This window comes from Rutidosis leptorrhynchoides, chromosome 5 (assembly GCF_046630445.1).
Source record: "Rutidosis leptorrhynchoides isolate AG116_Rl617_1_P2 chromosome 5, CSIRO_AGI_Rlap_v1, whole genome shotgun sequence".
NCBI lineage: Eukaryota > Viridiplantae > Streptophyta > Magnoliopsida > Asterales > Asteraceae > Rutidosis > Rutidosis leptorrhynchoides.
In genome coordinates, this window is record NC_092337.1 from 429,712,284 (window position 1) to 429,734,055 (window position 21,772).

Sequence of the window (21,772 nt, forward strand, 5' to 3'; positions counted from 1 at the left end):
TGTAACCGGGGGCCCAGGACTCTTGACCAGAATCTAAGTCATGGCATTCGAGATCCACAAGCTTACCCATAAATGGCAACCTAGACATCATTTACTTACGACCGTGAGTAGCGATGAAGTTCACATGAATTATACATTATCTTTGATTAACCTTCACTTTAGGTGTATACACACAACGAATTATTAATGTACTTAATAATTATATATGTGATAATATAACCTAAGTTTTATTTAATATTTAGTTATTATACCTTAGTATGTCTTATATATATTAAATATAATTATCTTTAAATAAATACCTAAATTACTTCAAAAATAATAGTGTTTTATTAATCGAACATTATTCAAAAATGTCTAAATAATAAATTAAATATCTAAAAATTACATACATAATTTTTATAGTCTTAGTTAATCATATAGATTAGTAGAAAAATTTACGAAAACATTTTTATTATATTTTTATATTTATTTTTGTTTTTACCCTTAATGTATTCACAATACAATTTTAATTCTACATAATTACTAAATAAACCCAAATAATTATTTTTATAATTTTTATAAGTTTCAATCAGTCTAATAACCTGTAGAAAAATATTTAAAAAAAATATTTTTTATTATTTTATATTTATTCTTAATTTACCTTCGAATTACATAATAATAGAGTTTAATTATATAATAAATACCAATTCGACCTAAGTAATTATTTTTATAATTTTTTTTCAGATCTATATAAGTTTTAAAAACTCAGAAAAAAATTATATATATTTTATTTTTGGTTAAAAGTATTTATTATGAATTTTACATTGTTTTTACGTTTAAACACTACATAATTCGTATTTAATTATAAATAATATTCCATAAATTATCAAAATTATTTTTATGCATCATAACACTTATAATACTAATTATAACATATAAACATAATTAATTTTGAATTTTACAAAGAATATACAATAAATATAAATATAAATGACAATATTGAAAAAAATTAATAAAAATAGAAAGTACCTCAAATTTTCTTCAAGGTTTTGAGAGAATAACTTAAGTTTTTGTGTTTGGCAAGAAAAAAATGAATGAGGAGCCATGTATTTATAGGTAAAAAATGGTTGGTGAAAAGAAAAAAAAATAAAATAAAGGTGCCAATTTTGACAAAATAATAAAAACATGTTAAAAATGTTTTTAATAAGTTTTTATTTTTAAAAATATTTAGTCAAAATTCATGGGCTCATTATTTAATTTATAAAAAAATCTTATTTCTTTTTATTTTTATTTTTTATAAGCTAAAAATATATATAATGATTAAAATAATTTATCATTTAGTTAATAATTATGTTACATATAGTTTTAAATATAATATGCATTAATATTAACTAAAGTTATTTTATATAATTAGTGTAAACTTTAGTTAACAGAACGTGTCGACTAAAAATAAATATTTGATCAACGTCGAATTTAATTATATATTACGTATGGATAACAACCCTATAGTCAAATTAGTTAATTCAGGCATGGAAATATGAGGGTTGTTATAATAAACTTCTCTACTACCTCATCGATTATCATTTGAGGTGTCATCTTCATTTCAAGAAACTCAGTCTTAATTTGGTTCATATCAAACGGATTACAATACTGTTCACACACCTTCCCATAAAACTGCTCCCACGTGATCATACTCACTTGCTCTTTTGGTATACTGGAAATCAAAGAATCCCACCAAATCATAGCCCTATCTTTCAACAGTCTACTAGCATATGTTACCTTCAGCTCGGGTTCACACTGACATGCTTCAAATACCCTTTCAACTTCTCGCAACCAATTAAGAGTTACAGTCGGATCAGTACTTCCAGAGAACTCGGAGGGTTTGCAATCTGATAATGCTAAAAACGAACATATATTTCATAGCATTATTCCTCAAGAAAGACAAGCTTTTAGTTGCAATTGTTCTATTTACAAGTGATATTCGTTTAAATAATAAAAGGTGAAGACAAAAGATAGATTCGACGAATTGAAGACGCAAACGACCAAAAAGCTCAAAAGTACAAAAGACAATCAAAGAGGTTCCAATTATTGATAAGAAACGTCTCGAAATTACAAGAGTACAAGATTCAAAACGCAAAGTACAAGATATTAAATTGTACGCAAGGACGTTCGAAAATCCGGAACCGGGACATGAGTCAACTCTCAACGCTCGACGCAACGGACTAAAAATTACAAGTCAACTATGCACATAAATATAATATAATATTTAAATAATTCTTATAATTATTTATATATTATATAAATAAATAAAAACCGTCGGCAAGAAAGACTCTAAATTGTGTGAGCTGTATTTGCAAACTCCGCGACTCGCGGAGTTTGAAGGCAAAAAGGGCCGCGAGTCGCGGAGCCCCAAATTCTGCAATTCCCTATAAAGCCAGCCGAATTCTGATCATTTTTCATCATCAATATATCCATCTCTCTATCTATATCGTATATATTTATATTTATATTTTAATTTTAATTTTAATCATAATAATAAGGGTATGTTAGGGATGTTGTAAGGGTGTAAGTCGAAATTCTGTCCGTGTAACGCTACGCTATTTTTAATCATTGTAAGTTATGTTCAACCTTTTTAATTTAATGTCTCGTAGCTAAGTTATTATTATGCTTATTTAAAACGAAGTAATCATGATGTTGGGCTAATTATTAAAATTGGGTAATTGGGCTTTGTACCATAATTGGGGTTTGGACAAAAGAACGACACTTGTGGAAATTAGACTATGGGCTATTAATGGGCTTTATATTTGTTTAACTAAATGATAGTTTGTTAATGTTAATATAAAGATTTACAATTGGGCGTCCCTATAAATTACCATATACACTCGATCGGACACGATGGGCGGGGTATTTATATGTACGAATAATCGTTCATTTAACCAGACACGGGAATGGATTAATAGCCACTAGAATAATTAAAACAGGGGTGAAATTATGTACAAGGACACTTGGTATAATTGATAACAAAATATTAAAACCTTGGGTTACACTCAGTCGACATCCTGGTGTAATTATTAAACAAAGTATTAAAATCTTGTTACAGTTTAAGTCCCCAATTAGTTGGAATATTTAACTTCGGGTATAAGGATAATTTGACGAGGACACTCGCACTTTATATTTATGACTGATGGACTGTTATGGACAAAAACCAGACGGACATATTAAATAATCCAGGACAAAGGACAATTAACCCATGGGCATAAAACTAAAATCAACACGTCAAACATCATGATTACGGAAGTTTAAATAAGCATAATTCTTTTATTTCATATTTAATTTCCTTTATTTTATATTTAATTGCATTTCTAATTATCGCAATTTTATTTATTGTTATTGTATTTAATTGCACTTTTAATTATCGTACTTTTTAATTATCGCAAGTTTATTTTATCGCACTTTTATTATTCGCAATTTCATTATCGTTATTTACTTTACGCTTTAAATTAAGTCTTGTATTTATTTATTATTTTACATTTGGTTTTAACTGCGACTAAAGTTTTAAAATCGACAAACCGGTCATTAAACGGTAAAAACCCCCCTTTATAGTAATAATATTACTTATATATATATATTTGTATTTTTATAAAAGTAAACTAATATAGCGTTAAGCTTTGTTTAAAGATTTTCCTGTGGAACGAACCGGACTTACTAAAAACTACACTACTGTACGATTAGGTACACTGCCTATAAGTGTTGTAGCAAGGTTTAAGTATATCCATTCTCTAAATAAATAAATATCTTGTGTAAAATTGTATCGTATTTAATAGTATTTTCTTGTAAAAATTAATAGTATTTTATATACACCTCGCACGACATCAAGTATATTTTTGGCGCCGCTGCCGGGGAAATCGCTTAAAAGCCGGAAGCGCAACGCTAATATTAGAAAAAAAAAGATTTTTAGTTTACTTTTATTAAAATTCGTTTTTATAAAAATACGTTTTAAATATTCAAAAATATTAAAAGAAAAATAAAAATATAAGTATTTTTAAGATTTTGTTAAATATTTAAGTTTTATAAAGTTTCTTTATTTTTATTTTATAAAAATATAAGTCTTATTTAAATATTTGGTTTTTATTTAAAAAAAAAACGCGTCAATTTAAACTGTACCAGAGTTGAATTTTGGAACCCCGCGACTCGCGGGGTTTGCAGCTTCGGGAACCGCGACTCGCGGAGCCGTCTGACACAAACCTGGTCCAGCAATTAATTCGATTTAGGTTTTAATTATTTATTATTATTATTATTAAACCTAATTAGGTTTTATATATAATATTATTTAGTTTAAGTTTTTAATTAATTTGTAATATTAAATTTTAATTAGTTTTATTTATATATAAAAATTAATACTATTATTAAATAATTAATATAAAAATAATATTTTTATAAAAATTGTACTTTTTACAACTTTTTGTATATTTTTATATTTTGTCCCTTTTTAATAGTTTTAGCGTAATATTTGTATTTTTCGCTCATACTTAGTTTTAAACTTAGTTTTTTTACCATAGTTATTTTTATTTCTAGATTTTTAGGCTTTGCCGTAGAATTCCTTAAGTGCTTTTTCTTTAGACTAAGATTTAGGTGCTTTAGAATTTTGCGACGCCTTTTTAAGTTTTAGTTTCTTTTTAAGTTATTTCCATTTGGGATTTAGTTTTTCCTGTAAGCTTTAATATTTTTAGACGACTTTTACCTATGTATCAATTATCATTCCAATTAGTAATCTCAATTTGTGATTATAATTTTAAGTTAGTTGTAGTAATAAGGTTAGGTTAGTCAATTGTTTTTAAGTTTTATAAGTTTCTTTTATTTTTCCGTCACCTTTTATTTTTCAACCATTTTTCTTTTTCGACCTTTTTCCGACACGCTCTTTTTCTTTCTTATTTCTCGCTATTCTAGTTTTAGGACATAGATTTTTATTCTACTTCTTATCTAAATTTCTTAAAATTACGAAAATTTATTTTAAGTGGTTAAATTGATAGACATCAAAATTTTCTGGTTCATAGTAATAGTTGGATTTGTACGTGGACCGGGTTATTGGAGCCAAACAGTCCTCAATTATATTGAGACCAAACGAATCCTGCCCCTCTGCTGCATCTTTTGGCTATTCGAAACGTGGGCAAAATCAGAAAAGTCTATTGATTGGATAACTTATTATAATTTTTCTTTCCTTTTAAAAACTTATAGGATATTCAGTGAATGCACCGAGCAAGACGTTCACCACCTTTTGTACGTTCACCACCTGTAACTAGATCAAGACATTTAGCAAATATTACTGCCGTTGATTTTTCTTTAGAATCGTCATCCAGTCGACCAAGTACTTCAGTTCAAATTTCCGATAATCCATTTTTTGAACCCGACCTCACAATTGAGAATCCGGAGAATATTCAGGAACGATTCGTAGATCCTGAACCACTAAACTTTCCTCCGGAACCACCAATCATTCAAACAGAGATTGTTGAGGAACGAACCATTAAATCAGAATCCTCTAGTGATTCCGATTCAACAAATTCAATTATGGAGAATCTGGAACCTTTAAGTATGGAAGACCGAATGAGAGCTAAACGCACTGGCCAAGGTCACGCAATTACTCATCCAGACATTAATGCGCCAGATTATGAAATCAAAGGACAAATTCTGCACATGGTGACAAATCAATGCCAATTTAGTGGTGCGCCGATGGAAGATCCAAATGAACATCTACATACCTTTAATAGGATCTGCACACTATTTAAAATCCGAGAAGTGGAGGATGAACAGATATATCTCATGTTGTTTCCCTGGACTTTAAAGGGAGAAGCCAAAGATTGGTTGGAATCGTTACCTGAAGGGGCGATCGATACATGGGACGTTTTAGTTGAAAAATTTCTTAAACAATTCTTTCCGGCATCTAAAGCCGTAAGACTTCAAGCAGAAATTGTTGCGTTTACACAGAAGCCAAATGAAACTCTATATGAGGCGTGGACAAGATTTGGAAAGTTATTAAGAGGATGTCCGCAACATGGTTTAGACACCTGTCAAATAGTACACATATTCTACCAAGGATGCGACATCACTACAAGGAAAGACATAGATATAGCAGCTGGTGGTTCTATTATGAAGAAAACCGAAACTGATGCTTACAAAATAATTGATAACACTGCTTCCTACTCACATGAGTGGCACCAAGAAAAATATATCGTTAGATCATCTAAAGCAGCTAGAGCCGATTCTAGCCATGACTTAGATTCCATTTCCGCAAAGATAGATGCTGTCGAGAGACGAATGGAAAAGATGACTAAAGATATTCACTCAATACGAATTAGTTGTGAGCAGTGTGGAGGACCACATTTGACAAAAGATTGTCTCAGTATTGAATTAACAATGGAACAAAGAGAGAATATTTCATACATAAACCAAAGGCCTGGAAATAATTATCAGAATAATTATCAACCGCCAAGACCTATTTACAATCAAAACCAGAATTATAACCGAAATATTCCATACAACAACCAACAAGGTCCTAGCAATCAACAAGTATCCAATAATAATTACAATCAGCAAAGACCTAATTTTCAAAACAAACCACCACAACAAACCGATGATAAAAAGCCGAATTTAGAAAATATGATGACGAAGCTAGTTGAAACTCAAACGCAGTTTTTCACATCTCAGAAACAAACCAATGAACAAAATGCTCAAGCATTTAGAAATCAACAAGCTTCTATTCAAAATCTGGAATAAGAAGTAAGTAACCTAGCAAGGTTAATAGGTGAAAGAAAACCGGGAAATCTACCTAGTGATACAAATGCTAACCCCCGGAATGAAACAGCTAAATCCATTACCACAAGAAGTGGTACAACACTTAAACCACCTGAAATACCTGTAACTTCTGATGAAGCTATTCCTACTCCACAAGAACTACAACCTAATCAAGATAAGGAAAAAGAACCGGTAGTTGAGAAGGTTAATGAAGATAACACAGTTAAGGCTAAACCTTATGTTAAACCATACCAACCACCACTTCCTTACCCGAGTAAAATAAAGAAAGAGAAACTTGAAGCCGAGCAATCCAAATTCTTGGATATGTTTAAACAGATAAATGTAAATCTTCCTTTCATTGATGTGATTTCAGGAATACCTAGATATGCTAAATTCTTGAAAGATCTAATCTCAAATAGAAAGAAAATGGAAGAACTCTCGGATGTTACCATGAATGCTAATTGTTCAGCAGTGCTGTTGAATAAGATACCAGAAAAATTATCTGATCCAGGAAGTTTCACAATTCCATGTTTTCTGGGTAGTCTTAGTTCAATAGAAGCATTGGCAGACTTAGGTGCTAGTATAAATCTAATGCCGTATTCACTATACGCTAAACTAGACCTTGGAGAATTGAAACCAACCAGAATAAGCATACAACTAGCCGATCGATCAATAAAATATCCTAGAGGGATAATGGAGAACATGCTAGTTAAAGTTGGTACTTTAGTATTTCCAGTAGATTTTGTTGTTCTGGACATGGAAGAAGATTCTCAAGTTCCTCTCATATTAGGAAGACCATTCTTAAACACGGCTAAAGCAATGATAGACGTGTTTGGAAAGAAACTGACCCTAAGTATAGAGGACGAGAGTGTTACCTTTTCAGTCGATAGAGCAATGCAATAACCACAATCTGCAGATGATACATGTTATTATATTCAAACTATAGATGCACATGCAGAATTATTAGAAGAATTTCCAGAATTACAAGGAACAGGAGAATGTTCTTTAGGAGAAGGTAATGAACCAATTGATGAAGCTGAAATGTTAGCTACACTTATAGCTAATGGATATGAACCAACAACAGAAGAAATTCAAATGCTAAAATAAGAAGACAGATATCGATACAAATCATCGATAGAAGAACCTCCGAAATTAGAGTTAAAGCCACTTCCAAACCATTTGAAATACGCTTATTTACATGGTGAATCTGAATTACCTGTAATAATATCGTCTTCTCTTACTGAAAATGAGAAATCACAACTCATTTCTGTGTTGAAAGCTCATAAACCAGCCATTGCATGGAAGATTCATGATATTAAAGGAATAAGTCCTTCGTATTGCACACATAAAATCCTTATGGAAGAAGGTCATAAAACATATGTGCAACGCCAACGAAGACTAAATCCTAATATGCAAGATGTAGTTAAGAAAGAGATTATTAAACTGCTAGATGCAGGTTTAATTTATCCAATCTCTGATAGTCCATGGGTAAGCCCAGTTCAATGCGTGCCTAAGAAGGGTGGCATGACTGTCATTACAAATGAGAAAAATGAGCTTATTCCTACTAGGACTGTAACAGGATGGCGTGTGTGTATTGATTATAGAAAATTAAATGATGCCACCAGAAAAGATCACTTTCCCTTACCTTTCATTGATCAAATGTTGGAAAGATTAGCCGAAAATAGTTACTATTGTTTTCTAGATGGATTTTCCGGATATTTTCAAATTCCAATAGCACCCGAGGACCAAGAGAAAACCACATTCACGTTCCCTTATGGTACTTTTGCTTACAAACGCATGCCATTTGGACTTTGCAACGCCCCTGCAACCTTTCAAAGGTGTATGATGGCGATTTTTCACGACATGATAGAAGAATGCATGGAAGTATTCATGGATGACTTTTCAGTCTTCGGTGATACATTTGAAACATGTCTAGCTAATCTTGAACGAATGCTTATTAGATGCGAACAATCAAATCTAGTACTTAATTGGGAGAAATGCCATTTCATGGTTAAAGAAGGCATCGTTCTTGGACATAAAATTTCAAAAGAAGGAATTGAAGTGGATAGAGCTAAAGTAGATGTAATTTCTAAACTTCCACATCCCACCAATGTTAGAGGAGTTAGGAGTTTTCTAGGGCATGCCGGTTTTTACCGACGTTTCATAAAAGATTTTTCTAAAATTGCCACTCCTATGAATAAACTCCTAGAAAAGGATGCTCCATTCATCTTTTCAGATGAGTGTATCAAATCTTTTAATATTCTTAAAGAGAAACTTACTAATGCGCCGATCATGATAACACCAAATTGGAATCTACCATTTGAACTAATGTGCGATGCAAGTGATTTTGCAATGGGAGCCGTTTTAGGACAAAGGATTGAAAAACGATTTCAACCTATATATTATGCAAGTAAGACGTTACAAGGAGCACAAACGAACTATACAACTACTGAAAAAGAACTCCTTGCTATTGTCTTTGCTTTTGACAAATTTCGATCATATCTCGTTCTAGCAAAAACGGTGGTCTATACCGACCATTCTGCTCTTAGATACCTATTTTCGAAACAAGATGCTAAACCAAGATTAATCCATTGGATCTTACTCTTACAAGAGTTTGATATTGAAATCCGAGATAAAAGAGGAGCAGAAAATCTCGCCGCTGATCATCTTTCTCGTCTTGAAAATCCCGAATTAGAAGTTCTAAATGAATCGGCCATACAAGACAACTTTCCTGATGAATATCTATTGAAGATAGATTATAAAGAAATACCATGGTTTGCAGACTATGCAAACTATTTAGTATGTGGATTCCTTGAAAAAGGATTATCGTACTAAAGACGAAAGAAATTCTTCAGTGATATAAAACACTATTTTTGGGAAGATCCACATCTGTTTAAAAGTTGTCCCGATGGAATAATATGCCGATGTGTATTTGGAGATGAAGCTAGTAAAATATTAAACCATTGTCACACAGGACCAACTGGAGGGCATTATGGGCCTCAACTAACAGCAAGAAAAGTTTATGATGCTGGATTCTATTGGCCTACAATTTACAAAGACGCACACCTTCTTTGCAAATCCTGTGATGCTTGTCAAAGAGCCTGAAAAATAAGTCAACGTGATGAAATGCCACAAAATGTCATCCAAATATGTGAAGTATTTGACATTTGGGGTATTGACTTTATGGGTCCATTTCCAAAATCTCATAATAATCTATATATACTCGTAGCCATTGATTATGTATCTAAATGGGCGGAAGCACAAGCTCTCTCAACTAACGATGCACGAGTTGTAGTCAATTTTTTAAAACGTCTTTTTGCAAGGTTTGGAACACCGAAAGCTTTAATAAGTGATCGGGGTACTCATTTCTGTAATAATCAACTTGAGAAAGTTCTTAAAAGATATGGAGTAACTCATAAAATCTCCACCGCATATCATCCACAAACAAGTGGACAAGTTGAAAATACAAATCGAGCTTTAAAACGTATTCTAGAGAAAACCGTAGGATCAAATCTGAAGGAATGGTCCATTAAATTGGAGGATGCACTCTGGACTTTTAGAACAACCTACAAAACTCCAATTGGAACCACACCTTTTAGACTTGTTTATGGAAAAGCATGTCATCTTCCAGTAGAAATTGAACACAAAGCATTTTGGACTTTGAAGACATGTAATCTTGATTTACATGAAGCTGGACGTCTACGATTAAGTCAACTAAACGAATTAGAAGAATTAAGACATGAAGCATACACTAATTCGTTAATCTATAAAGAAAGAACGAAGAAATGACATGATAAAAGAATCAGAAGTTCAAAAGAATTTAAAGAAGGAGACAGAGTTCTTCTTTTCAATTCACGATTCAAGCTATTTCCTGGAAAATTGAAATCAAGATGGTCTGGACCATTCATAGTCAAAAGAGTTTTTCCATACGAAACGATAGAATTAATAAATTCAAATGGGATTGAATTTAAAGTTAATGGTCACAGAGTTAAACACTACATAGATAGTCTGATGGAAGTCGACAACGAAGTTAATCACAATTTCGACACCACAGCTAACTAAGTGTGGGGAGAATCAAGTCTTTAAAGGATAATATGTATTTCTGTTAGAGTTAGATTGTCTGTTTTTGTGTAGTTCTCAAAAATGTAACCCGAATGGTCTTTCTCTAGCAGACCCTAAAGAACTAGTCTTCTCCCCCCATTCTGAATTTTTATTTTTTTTAGGAAATGAAGACTGCCTGTGAACTAAACCATGGTCTAATGCTACACGCTTTGATCACTAAACGTAATAATGACATACTACCGAGTGAAATAGTATCAGTAATCAGAGAAAGAATGGACGGAGTTAGAAAAGAATCCAGATGCGAAGATAATAAGTTACAATTTGGTAAAGGAAAATCAAAATCCGCAGCGAAAAGAAGAGCACGACACCTAGAAAGATGTCACAAATGCGGAAAATGGTCACATGGAGGTAAATGTTCAAATAATCAAACCTATTCAAACACCGAATTTGTTACTTTATGCAGAGACGGACCGTTCATATGTTTAGAAGAAAAGACACTGAATGCTCGAGGTTACGCCTATGTAGCCATGGAAAACCAATTAAACCGACTATCTTATGAATGGGATAGATCATATAACTAAGAAATCTATTTCACAGGTATGTCTGTACAGTTTTTATTTTATTTTTAACCTTTTGATAATAAACGCTAATTTGTTCGCTATAAAGTATTAAATTGGTATTGAATAAAATTAGGTTTGGCGACCGAAATTATTGATATCATTCAAAAATTTATTACATCACTGCGAAATTTAACGTTTATTCTTAAGGTATAAATATCTTTAATCAATCAACCCAAAATATTTCAAAAATTCGTCATGAGTTAAATTAGGTCTTGGAACCGAAATTGCTTTATCGAAAAGAGGGACGCATATTTTTGATAATATTTGATTGATTAAAGTGGGATAAAAAGCCAAAAAGATTTTGAATTTTATTTTTACAATGTTTTTAAAATTAATATATAAATCTTAAATTAATATTGTAAACTTTGTAAAAACAATATATTTAAAATTGTAAATATTTGAAAAATTAATATAAGTTTGGTGTGAATTTATAATATGAATTTTTAAATTAAGATTGGTGTGAATTTTTAATTTTTAAAATATGAATTTTTAATTTTATGCATTTCAAATTTTAAAGTTTGGTGTGAATTTTTAATATTAATTTTGAATTTTATATTTAAATTGTGTGAATTTAAAAACAAAAATTTACTTTATCTCATTAAGTTAAAAATATGATTTTTAAAATTCGTCGTAAGTTGAAGACTACGTCGTTGAACCGAAATTGCTTTACCCAAGGGAGGGACGAGAACTTTTATTATCATTATTTTTAATCTTATTGAATTAAAGTATGCCAAAAACATTAAAAAACCCAAAAATCTTAGCTTTTAAAACAATCGCTACAAAAAAGACAAATTTTAAAATTTTGTCGAGGGACGGACTAGGACATCGATCCGAAACGACCTCGTCCTAATTAACAAGGGAAATAAAATTTTAAATTAATTACTTAATTGTTTTAATTAGTATGAGATATATTTAAAAAAAAATACAAACTCCGCGAGTCGCGGAGTTTGAAAGGGAAATCCACCGCGACTCGCGAAGGATGAAAAAACCAGAAAAAAAATATAAGCTGAACGAACAGCTCAAACCACAAACACATAAAAAAAAACACTGCGAAATACTGCGCGAAAAAACCCCAAAAACACCCACAAAATCACAATTTTTAACCGTTAATCATCAAATCTTTTACTAAAATCATGTTGAGAAGGATGCTATCACGGAATTACTCAAGAAAAACGGTAAATTTCTACACCTAAACACCATTTAATCCGAAAATTAGTGTTCTTGAGCAATTTTTTCCCCAATTTGATTTTGATGCTTTTTAGTGTAATTATGCTTGAATTGTTTATGTATTATGCTTGTATAACCTAGATTGATGCTATTTAACATGATTAGAAGCCTTAAACTTCAAATTTTGAGTAATCTAGGGTTTGTGTTCTTGAGCAAATTTGGGGCTTTTTGATATAAACAGGTTATGGCCGATTTTTGTCATGAATTGTTGCTAAATTAAGTAGTGTAACATGTTTAGGTAGTTAAATGATCCAAACTTTGAGCCTAAACATGATTTTGAGAATTAAAATGGACTTTTTCGAGTCTAAAAATTCATGAACTTGATTTTTGAGAGATAATGCCATTTGAAACTTGTTTAATTGCTAGTAATGATTATTTTGACATGTTAATTGAGTTGAATGCTTATGAACTTGGCGAACATTTTCGTATATGCTTATTTGAAAAAGTGTAGATTTGATAAAAATGTGAAAATGAGCTTAAGTTTGATATAAATTGATCATGTCATTGTAATTATTTTGATTGATGATTTTGCTGACACTAATGCATATTTGGATGCACAAAAATTGTGTTTGATGTGTTTTGCATACTGAAAGGGGTGAATCTTCATCCCAAGCTCGCAATGCTCCTGCTGAGAATGCGGAACAACTGGAGGTGGATAACTACTACAAGCAAGATATACCTCATCCAGTCATGACATTTTCTGATATGCACTTGGAAGATTTGCATCCGAACCTGAGATTTGACAGACTTTGGATAGATTATCCAAAGTATCAAAGGGGGTTGCATACTCTTCATTCTAAGGTTGTTGAGGTACCTAGGGTCATAGAATGGGGACCATTAGAAGCTGTAGAATTGGCCGAGCCAATTAGGGAATTACTTGCACAGAGGTATGGTAATTCTACTTTTAACGACTGGGTTATTCACCATGCGTAGACCTGTATATAAAGTATGGTGTGAAGAATTGTTGTGTAGTATAGAATTAAATGATCGGGTAGCTAGTTTAACCGATCGATCTTTTATTAGATTTTTGTTAGGAGGTTCGATGCGCCACATGTCTTTACTAGACATGGCTCAGGCTTTATGTATATATACGCCTGAGGAGTTAGCATCTGCCGATTGTAGAGGATTGATACTAAATGGTAGAAAGATAGATGAAAATTTTGATACACATGGTGTATGGAGTCAAATGACAAGCCATCACCGATTCAAAGGGGGAAATTACTCTTATTTGGATATAGATAGAGCTGAATTAAGAGTGATTCATAGGTTTTTAGCTAATTCGATTACACAAAGAGGTAAGAACAAGGAAAAGGTAAATGAACAGGATTTGTTTTACCATATGTGTATTCGAGACCCACAAAGCGCTGTAAGTATACCTTATTGTGTGGGTTATTATTTATCAGCTATGGTTAGGGGGATGAGACCGCATAGCATAATAGGAGGTGGTATTTTTATTACTTTGATTGCTGAATATCTCGGTGTGGATATAAGTCGGGGGGGATTATTAGTCGAAGAACCAGAACCCCGCGATACTATAGGTTTAAATGTATACCATGGTGCGAAAGTTTTGAAGAGACGAAATAACGCCACAGTCCAATACCATGGTAGACATCCACAGGTTGAGAGAAACCAACAGCAAGGTAATGTAGGAGGGGGAAATGAAATGCAAGAAATGTAAAGGTTTATAGCTTCACAGGAGTACGAAAATGCTAGACAGAGAGCATTTGAAGATTGGCAAGTTCATCAAAACCAAATCATAGCTCATTGCCAACATATAGGTAGAAACTATATTCCTACGCCAAAACCCATATTCCCTCCCTGGTCTATAGAGATGCAACCACCGTATCCTACGTATAACCCTGCCGAAGCATTTTATAGCACCTATGGTTATGCTTGGAACCCCTATTGGTACCAGTATCATCCCTAGTCTACTTAGTTTTATTTATTTTGTAATTTGTAATATTCATACGTTTAATACTTATGTTAATATTGTAATAGTTTTTATAAATTTCTAACTTTTATTCTTAGATTTTAATAATTTTTGAATGTGGGGTAATATACCAAACTTCAAAAATATGTATATATGTTTGCAGTTTATCTTATGTACACAACAGGGTAAAACAACGCGTTTTCAAAGACTGGCATTAAGTTCAGCAAAAGCAACTAATTTTGACGACAAAATGCAAAATATATGTGAAATAACAACAAGACGGAATGAACAAATGATGTGCACCATTTATCATTCAGCAAACAAACGCCAATATATTTGGAAACTTTGGTAAAAATTTAATCATTTTCACACAAATCACCCTCGATAATTTAAATTGTTACTGATTTCTTGCAAATGAAGGCATTGCAAGATCTTAAGTGTGGGAAGGGGTTAAATTCTTTCGGATTTTATAATTTTTATCTTAAACACTTGGTTACCATTAAAAATACTAGTAAAGCAGTAGTTGTATTAGAATCTAGTGCTCTCTGATAATAAAGAACAGCCCTAGTCTTATATACTGACTACCCAATTCTAGTAAAATTTTTCAAAATTTTCAATTAAATGAACTCAAAATCATGTTTATACATATTTATGAACGATAAAACTAGGTTTTAACACCGAAATTATTGTTACCTCGGAAAGGACATAAATTGAGAAACAAACCAAAATGTTAAAATTCATTTAAAATGGAATAGAGGACGATAAAAAGGAAAATAAAAGCCAAGTGTGGGAAAATTCTCCAAGTTATTCAAAACATATATCACATATTTTTGTACAAATAACTGAAAATACTTTTGCTGTCCGACTAAACTAAAAAGTTTTACCTGATTTACTGTAAGAAAGATGGATCTACACGATGAATCAATTCCATCATTAAAAGGAAGTAAAGTCTTCCGAAAAAGACACGCGCTTCTTGATTTAGGTCATGAAGTTGTCGTCCAGACCAGCTGTAGGTTGACGAAAAATCTAGAAAAGTCATCACTAAAATCAGCAGGAAATCCACGGACCTCAGCATCAAACAGGGTCGCCAAGTGGTCAGACTTATCCTAACCATGAGAGGATCTGTCTCGTACAATGGGGAGGGCACCGTGCAAATTAGGTGGATAAGACTAATGAATCAGATCCCCAGAAAGGATAATCTCCTTAAAGATAAAAAAAATCAGCTTTTAAGCCTGATATTACTCAATCCTAGAGATTGACCTTAAAGATTGAGAATTCAAACTCTTGGAATTCAATGATATCTAAACTCGAGCTTGAACGAGAAAATATTTTGATCAAATTATAAACCGATTTGTTTTCTGAAAACCCTATTCTCAATGCGTTCATTACCATTGAACGTAAAATCCTAGGAATTCACCTGGAATTCATTAGGTCACCTGAACCAAATCGGGTGTCAACCGTAAGAACGGTGGTTGCATAGCATGGTCAAAGACAGGACCTTGTGCCAGACCGAAAAATCATAAGGGTGAGCTTTACTATTGCTCATACCAAGGATAGTAATTGCGTCCGACACATTATAGACCATAATTAAAAGCATGTCAGGGGACATTGCCTTAACAGTTGCTTGTTCAACGCTTTCCTTTACAACCGGACGGTAGTTTACCGAAAGGTAATATACGGGACAGGTAAACTGGACGTGTTGCTTTCCAAATATAAGGTTAGCAAGTGGGTGACACAAAACCATAAGTTTTGAGCTAAAATTTTCAAATCTGAAACCCACCAAACCCACAAAAATAATTTGCAAACACCGGTGAAGGGTTATTCCGGAAAATTTATCTAGGGTAAAAACTAGATTCAATTTTCAAAAGATCAAATGTTTTCATAAAGATCCAATTTCCTTAATGGATCTAAATTTTTATAGTCATGTGGGCCTGTAAACCATTTCGTTACTACCATTGTTTATACCGCCGTATAGAAATCACTGATGAACAAAGTGTGAAGAATAAAGAAGTGATTCTAGTACTTCAAGACGATATTGCTTGAGGACAAGCAACGCTTAAGTGTGGGAATATTTGATAATGCTAAAAACGAACATATATTTCATAGCATTATTCCTCAAGAAAGACAAGCTTTTAGTTGCAATTGTTCTATTTACAAGTGATATTCGTTTAAATAATAAAAGGTGAAGACAAAAGACAGATTCGACGAATTGAAGACGCAAACGACCAAAAAGCTCAAAAGTACAAAAGACAATCAAAGAGGTTCCAATTATTGATAAGAAAAGTCTCGAAATTACAAGAGTACAAGATTCAAAATGCAAAGTACAAGATATTAAATTGTACGCAAGGACGTTCGAAAATCCGGAACCGGGACATGAGTCAACTCTCAATGCTCGACGCAACGGACTAAAAATTACAAGTCAACTATGCACATAAATATAATATAATATTTAAATAATTCTTATAATTATTTATATATTATATAAATAAATAAAAACCGTCGGCAAGAAAGACTCCAAATTGTGTGAGCTGTATTTGCAAACTCCGCGACTCGCGGAGTTTGAAGGCAAAAAGGGCCGCGAGTCGCGGAGCCCCAAATTCTGCAATTCCCTATAAAGCCAGCCGAATTCTGATCATTTTTCATCATCAATATATCCATCTCTCTATCTATATCGTATATATTTATATTTATATTTTAATTTTAATTTTAATCATAATAATAAGGGTATGTTAGCGAATGTTGTAAGGGTGTAAGTCGAAATTCTGTCCGTGTAACGCTACGCTATTTTTAATCATTGTAAGTTATGTTCAACCTTTTTAATTTAATGTCTCGTAGCTAAGTTATTATTATGCTTATTTAAAATGAAGTAATCATGATGTTGGGCTAATTACTAAAATTGGGTAATTGGGCTTTGTACCATAATTGGGGTTTGGACAAAAGAACGACACTTGTGGAAATTAGACTATGGGCTATTAATGGGCTTTATATTTGTTTAACTAAATGATAGTTTGTTAATGTTAATATAAAGATTTACAATTGGGCGTCCCTATAAATTACCATATACACTCGATCGGACACGATGGGCGGGGTATTTATATGTACGAATAATCGTTCATTTAACCAGACACGGGAATGGATTAATAGCCACTAGAATAATTAAAACAGGGGTGAAATTATGTACAAGGACACTTGGTATAATTGATAACAAAATATTAAAACCTTGGGTTACACTCAGTCGACATCCTGGTGTAATTATTAAACAAAGTATTAAAATCTTGTTACAGTTTAAGTCCCCAATTAGTTGGAATATTTAACTTCGGGTATAAGGATAATTTGACGAGGACACTCGCACTTTATATTTATGACTGATGGACTGTTATGGACAAAAACCAGACGGACATATTAAATAATCCAGGACAAAGGACAATTAACCCATGGGCATAAAACTAAAATCAACAAGTCAAACATCATGATTACGGAAGTTTAAATAAGCATAATTCTTTTATTTCATATTTAATTTCCTTTATTTTATATTTAATTGCATTTCTAATTATCGCAATTTTATTTATTGTTATTGTATTTAATTGCACTTTTAATTATCGTACTTTTTAATTATCGCAAGTTTATTTTATCGCACTTTTATTATTCGCAATTTCATTATCGTTATTTACTTTACGCTTTAAATTAAGTCTTGTATTTATTTATTATTTTACATTTGGTTTTAACTGCGACTAAAGTTTTAAAATCGACAAACCGGTCATTAAACGTTAAAAACCCCCCTTTATAATAATAATATTACTTATATATATATTTGTATTTTTATAAAAGTAAACTAATATAGCGTTAAGCTTTGTTTAAAGATTTCCCTGTGGAACGAACCGGACTTACTAAAAACTACACTACTGTACGATTAGGTACACTGCCTATAAGTGTTGTAGTAAGGTTTAAGTATATCCATTCTCTAAATAAATAAATATCTTGTGTAAAATTGTATCGTATTTAATAGTATTTTCTTGTAAAAATTAATAGTATTTTATATACACCTCGCACGACATCACAATCACGAAAATTTTTATAAGTACACCTTTTGGATGGTTGCATGTAAGGTTGTTGGAACATTTGTATTTGGTATGGATTCATCATCATGGGATTTTGGTAAGTAAAGGTGTTTTGTGGTGGCATATAATATTGGTTAGGTATTTGATTCTGAAACTGGTTCTGGGGCACATTAGGTATCGTTTGGGATTGCGCGGTTGGGAATCCAGGTGGTGTATCATCATTTCCAGAATGCCTCGCCAATTCAAGCTCATTAATTTTGTCCTCAGCCTCTTTTAGCTTGCTTTCTAACTGAAGGATGTAACTACTCTGATCATCATCCGACTCAACACCCTCTTCTGGTGCTCTGAATGTTCTGGGGTTGGAGGGGCCAGTTACGTTTCTATCAGCCATAACTGTGCTACAAAATATCTCACACAAAAGCTTAGTGGATAACAGTTAGTTCAATCCCAACTAACACATGTATATCCTATTTTCCACTTAGCCCCCACTCCCACAGACATGTTTGACTTGCCTTAGAGTTTGGGAACAAAATACGCGCACGTATTTGCTGCCAAACCATGCTCTAATACCAACTTGTAACACCGGCCATTTTTTTTTATACACAAGTCCACATCAGAGTTGGGTTGTCAAACATGTCTTCTGCAACAGCACCCATCCCGACTAGCAGTACCTAAACTTGCAAGGGGAGAATATGTGGGAGATTAGCGCACCGCTAAGTGAATGGAATCTATCTAACAGATATAGCTTAAGTCACACACAAGCTATATACTAACAACAACACATGCTAACTACCAACTAGCATACAATAAGACAATACGAGGATCGGCGGCTTGTACGAGCATACGACTCCTAGCTGATCGGACTTGAGTCTACCGATAGTCCCTGCTACTCAATTCACAGTATAGTTATCCAGATGCAGGGGGTGCATCGTTCACACTATACTCCACAATCAGTAGCCTATGGACCCAACCTCCCCTAGGCACGGTTGACCTCATACGGACTCTAACCTCTCCTAGGCACGGTCTCGAGTCCCCAGTCTCCCTAAGCCCGACTGGTGCCATTCACACAGTGTACACATAAATCACATACAACATCAGGCATACTATATTATTCTAACATGGAAATTTCTACACTATGCATGGTAAAAGAGTCAACCGCAGTAGCATGATATGCTACTTAAACTCTATCCGGAGATAGACCCACTCACCAATTACCAGCAACTGCTCAGTTATTATTTCTGAGCTTCCTCCTTGTCCTTATAACCTGAAAACAACACAAACAAAGTTAATATACATATTTAATAAATAATATAATCATTTCATACGATTAACTAGGTCATAACACCATATATTCATAATTTTATGAGTCTACATCATGACTCCATTCAATAATGGCATACAGGTGCGTGCAAAACACGATATACACACTAAAACTCCTTTTCCGGCCTAAAAACATTTGATCTAGTTTCTTAAAAGTTCACCATTGAAAAGTATTCTTTATTACGATTCTAACGATAGTTTATTCATCAAAAACGGAGTTACGTTTTGAAAGTTACGCCCGTTTCAATTTCATAAAAGGTACTGTAGCAAATAGTGACACTGTAGCAACTCGGTACTGTAGCAAATAGTGATACTGTAGAAACTCGGTACTGTAGCAAATAGTGACACTGTAGCAACTCGGGTACTGTAGTAAATAGTGACACTGCAGCAACTCGGTACTGTAGCAAATAGTGACACTGTAGCAACTCGGGTACTGTAGCAAATACTGTAGCAACTGGGTTTCGAACAAGTTCGCTGATTTTGAACATTTTTCTCCCAAAACTCGATTTTTGAGCGATTTTGATCAAATTTTAAGCACATGGAAGCTACTAAACATATATACAACATATTTCTAACATCTATTGAGCATCACAAACACATATAATCAAGAATCAAGCATCAAAATGCATAAAACTCATATGAACCCAAAACCCATTTTGAGCAAGAATTAATACATGAATCTATGATATGCATACCTTATATTGATCACGAAATCACAAGGAATATATCTCTAGCTTCAATTAATCCAAAGGCTCACAAAATCAAATTAGGGTTTATGTGTGTGTTTGTGTATGCGTTCGTGTGTGTGTTTGATGAAATGAGAAATGGATAGAATTATCCAGATACATACACTTAAATGAGTTACAAACTCATACCCCATATCACACAGGTATTTACCAGTTATCTTATCTGATAACCTTTCGTATCTCCTTAGGCAGTCCTAACGGAGTCCAAATTAAATAAACCAACATGTTCTGGGACCCTTGTCACAAACTGGTCACAACACAATTATAATAAAACACTAATAAAATAATTAAAATAAAAGCACTTAAGACTAAGCACAAACCCTAAGGGCAAAATAGGCAACTTACAACTAGCCCGGGTTTCAGTCTGTTACAAATTTGCTTTGGAAGATCGTGGAGAATCATTTATCGTTAATTGTTGATGAGAATTTGTCGAATTGCTTCAATGGCATCCGTTTCACCTTGTGTGCTGGGACTGGGGGTTAGGTCATGAGTTCGAGTCACGCTCTGCCAATCCTATTAATTAATCTACATGAAATATGGATATTCAGATTGACCTCAGGGGTTTTTTTCTCCCGGATTCATTCAGGAATCAAACTCGGTCCGCCTGCCCCTCGGGATGGTTAAAGAATCGGGTTCCTGTAATGCTATTCGGGTTTCCTTCCGAACTCATGTGTGTGTGCATACGATGAATGTCGTTGAAATAAATGATACGCTAATGCAAAACTTGCCGTTCAAAAAAAAATAATAAAAAAAAATAACTGTTGTGTGCATTGTCAACTAAAGTGAACAACTTTCATGCCCACGCAGGTTACTTCCAACCACTAATATTAATGTTTAGTCACACCGAAATTTGTGTTGACCCAATATTGTGCCTTAAGAAATGAGGCCAGAATTTAAAATCACGGGCCCAAATAACTATTGATATTTCTGTTCTCTAATGTTAGAGGCCCATTTACTTAAACCGGAGAAACGAAGACTGATAAGTGTCCAGAAATCTTTGCAAAAAGTTTACATAAATGAACGATTCGGTTGACTTTTTGA